This window comes from Hemitrygon akajei, unplaced genomic scaffold (genome assembly GCF_048418815.1).
Source record: "Hemitrygon akajei unplaced genomic scaffold, sHemAka1.3 Scf000088, whole genome shotgun sequence".
Classification (NCBI taxonomy): domain Eukaryota; kingdom Metazoa; phylum Chordata; class Chondrichthyes; order Myliobatiformes; family Dasyatidae; genus Hemitrygon; species Hemitrygon akajei.
The window spans coordinates 3,128,113-3,132,071 of NW_027331974.1; positions in this window are offsets into that span (position 1 = coordinate 3,128,113).

Genomic DNA, 3,959 nt, shown 5'->3' on the forward strand with positions numbered 1-3,959 from the left:
GGAGAGACCAGGGGGAGAGGGAGTTAGTGAGAGTGAAGGAAGAGTGTGAGGTAGTCAGAGTCTGAGGGGAAAGGGATGTAGGGAGAGACCAGGGGGAGAGGGAGTTAGTGAGAGTGAGGGGAGAGTGTGAGGTAGTCAGAGTCTGAGAGGAAAGGGATGTAGGGAGAGACCAGGGGGAGAGGGAGTTAGTGAGAGTGAGGGGAGAGTGTGAGGTAGTCAGAGTCTGAGGGGAAAGGGATGTAGGGCGAGACCAGGGGGAGAGGGAGTTAGTGAGAGTGAAGGAAGAGTGTGAGGTAGTCAGAGTCTGAGGGGAATGGGATGTAGGGAGAGACCAGGGGGAGAGGAAGTTAGTGAGAGTGAGGGGAGAGTGTGAGGTAGTCAGAGTCTGAGGGGAAAGGGATGTAGGGAGAGACCAGGGGGAGAGGGAGTTAGTGAGAGTGAGGGGAGAGTGTGAGGTAGTCAGAGTCTGAGGGGAAAGGGATGTAGGGAGAGACCAGGGGGAGAGGGAGTTAGTGAGAGTGAGGGAAGAGTGTGAGGTAGTCAGAGTCTGAGGGGAACGGGATGTAGGGAGAGACCAGGGGCAGAGGGAGTTAGTGAGAGTGAAGGGAGAGTGTGAGGTAGTCAGAGTCTGAGGGGAAAGGGATGTAGGGAGAGACCAGGGGGAGAGGGAGTTAGTGACAGTGAGGGGAGAGTGTGAGGTAGTCAGAGTCTGAGGGGAAAGGGATGTAGGGAGAGACCAGGGGGAGAGGGAGTTAGTGAGAGTGAGGGGAGAGTGTGAGGTAGTCAGAGTCTGAGGGGAAAGGGATGTAGGGAGAGACCATGGGGAGAGGGAGTTAGTGAGAGTGAGGGGAGAGTGTGAGGTAGTCAGAGTCTGAGGGGAAAGGGATGTAGGGAGAGACCAGGGGGAGAGGGAGTTAGTGAGAGTGAAGGAAGAGTGTGAGGTAGTCAGAGTCTGAGGGGAAACGGATGTAGGGAGAGAACAGGGGGAGAGGGAGTTAGTGAGAGTGAAGGAAGAGTGTGAGATAGTCAGAGTCTGAGGGGAAAAGGATGTAGGGAGAGACCAGGGGGAGAGGGAGTTAGTGAGAGTGAGGGGAGAGTGTGAGGTAGTCAGAGTCTGAGGGGAAAGGGATGTAGGGAGAGACCAGGGGGAGAGGGAGTTAGTGAGAGTGAAGGAAGAGTGTGAGGTAGTCAGAGTCTGAGGGGAAAGGGATGTAGGGAGAGACCAGGGGGAGAGGGAGTTAGTGAGAGTGAAGGAAGAGTGTGAGGTAGTCAGAGTCTGAGGGGAAAAGGATGTAGGGAGAGACCAGGGGGAGAGGGAGTTAGTGAGAGTGAAGGAAGAGTGTGAGGTAGTCAGAGTCTGAGGGGAAAGGGATGTAGGGAGAGACCAGGGGGAGAGGGAGTTAGTGAGAGTGAGGGGAGAGTGTGAGGTAGTCAGTGTCTGAGGGGAAAGGGATGTAGGGAGAGACCAGGGGGAGAGGGAGTTAGTGAGAGTGAAGGAAGAGTGTGAGGTAGTCAGAGTCTGAGGGGAAAGGGATGTAGGGAGAGACCAGGGGGAGAGGGAGTTAGTGAGAGTGAGGGGAGAGTGTGAGGTAGTCAGAGTCTGAGGGGAAAGGGATGTAGGGAGAGACCAGGGGGAGAGTGAGTTAGTGAGAATGAGGGGAGAGTGTGAGGTAGTCAGAGTCTGAGGGGAAAGGGATGTAGGGAGAGACCAGGGGGAGAGGGAGTTAGTGAGAGTGAAGGAAGAGTGTGAGGTAGTCAGTGTGTGAGGGGAAAGGGATGTAGGGAGAGACCATGGGGAGAGGAAGTTAGTGAGAGTGAAGGAAGGGTGTGAGGTAGTCAGAGTCTGAGCGGAAAGGGATGTAGGGAGAGACCAGGGGGAGAGGGAGTTAGTGAGAGTGAAGGAAGAGTGTGAGGTAGTCAGAGTCTGAGGGGAAAGGGATGTAGGGAGAGACCAGGGGGAGAGGGAGTTAGTGAGAGTGAAGGAAGAGTGTGAGGTAGTCAGAGTCTGAGGGGAAAGGGATGTAGGGAGAGACCAGGGGGAGAGGGAGTTAGTGAGAGTGAAGGAAGAGTGTGAGGTAGTCAGAGTCTGAGGGGAAAGGGATGTAGGGAGAGACCAGGGGCAGAGGGAGTTAGTGAGAGTGAGGGGAGAGTGTGAGGTAGTCAGTGTCTGAGGGGAAAGGGATGTAGGGAGAGACCAGGGGGAGAGGGAGTTAGTGAGAGTGAGGGGAGAGTGTGAGGTAGTCAGAGTCTGAGGGGAAAGGGATGTAGGCAGAGACCAGGGGGAGAGGGAGTTATTGAGAGTGAAGGAAGAGTGTGAGGTAGTCAGAGTCTGAGGGGAAAGGGATGTAGCGAGAGACCAGGGGGAGAGGGAGTTAATGAGAGTGAAGGAAGAGTGTGAGGTAGTCAGAGTCTGAGGGGAACGGGATGTAGGGAGAGACCAGGGGCAGAGGGAGTTAGTGAGAGTGAAGGAAGAGTGTGAGGTAGTCAGAGTCTGAGGGGAAAGGGATGTGGGGAGAGACCAGGGGGAGAGGGAGTTAGTGAGAGTGAGGGGAGAGTGTGAGGTAGTCAGAGTCTGAGGGGAAAGGGATGTAGGGAGAGACCAGGGGGAGAGGGAGTTAGTGAGAGTGAAGGAAGAGTGTGAGGTAGTCAGAGTCTGAGGTGAAAGGGATGTAGGGAGAGACCAGGGGGAGAGGGAGTTAGTGAGAGTGAAGGAAGAGTGTGAGGTAGTCAGAGTCTGAGTGGAAAGGGATGTAGGGAGAGACCAGGGGGAGAGGGAGTTAGTGAGAGTGAGGGGAGAGTGTGAGGTAGTCAGAGTCTGAGGGGAAAGGGATGTAGGGAGAGACCAGGGGGAGAGGGAGTTAGTGAGAGTGAAGGAAGAGTGTGAGGTAGTCAGAGTCTGAGGGGAAAGGGATGTAGGGAGAGACCAGGGGGAGAGGGAGTTAGTGAGAGTGAAGGAAGAGTGTGAGGTAGTCAGAGTCTGAGGGGAAAGGGATGTAGGGAGAGACCAGGGGGAGAGGGAGTTAGTGAGAGTGAAGGAAGAGTGTGAGGTAGTCAGAGTCTGAGGGGAAAGGGATGTAGGGAGAGACCAGGGGGAGAGGGAGTTAGTGAGAGTGAAGGGAGAGTGTGAGGTAGTCAGAGTCTGAGGGGAAAGGGATGTAGGGAGAGACCATGGGGAGAGGGAGTTAGTGAGAGTGAAGGGAGAGTGTGAGGTAGTCAGAGTCTGAGGGGAAAGGGATGTAGGGAGAGACCAGGGGGAGAGGGAGTTAGTGAGAGTGAAGGAAGAGTGTGAGGTAGTCAGAGTCTGAGGGGAAAGGGATGTAGGGAGAGACCAGGGGGAGAGGGAGTTAGTGAGAGTGAAGGAAGAGTGTGAGGTAGTCAGAGTCTGAGGGGAAAGGGATGTAGGGAGAGACCAGGGGGAGAGGGAGTTAGTGAGAGTGAGGGGAGCGTGTGAGGTAGTCAGAGTCTGAGGGGAAAGTGATGTACGGAGAGACCAGGGGGAGAGGAAGTTAGTGAGAGTGAAGGAAGAGTGTGAGGTAGTCAGAGTCTGAGGGGAAAGGGATGTAGGGAGAGACCAGGGGGAGAGAGAGTTAGTGAGAGTGAGGGGAGAGTGTGAGGTAGTCAGAGTCTGAGGGGAAAGGGATGTAGGGAGAGACCAGGGGGAGAGGGAGTTAGTGAGAGTGATGGGAGCGTGTGAGGTAGTCAGAGTCTGAGGGGAAAGGGATGTAGGGAGAGACCAGGGGGAGAGGGAGTTAGTGAGAGTGAAGGAAGAGTGTGAGGTAGTCAGTGTCTGAGGGGAAAGGGATGTAGGGAGAGACCAGGGGGAGAGGGAGTTAGTGAGAGTGAAGGAAGAGTGTGAGGTAGTCAGAGTCTGAGGGGAAAGGGATGTAGGGAGAGACCATGGGGAGAGGGAGTTAGTGAGAGTGAGGGGAGAGTGTGAGGTAGTCAGAGTCTGAGGGGAA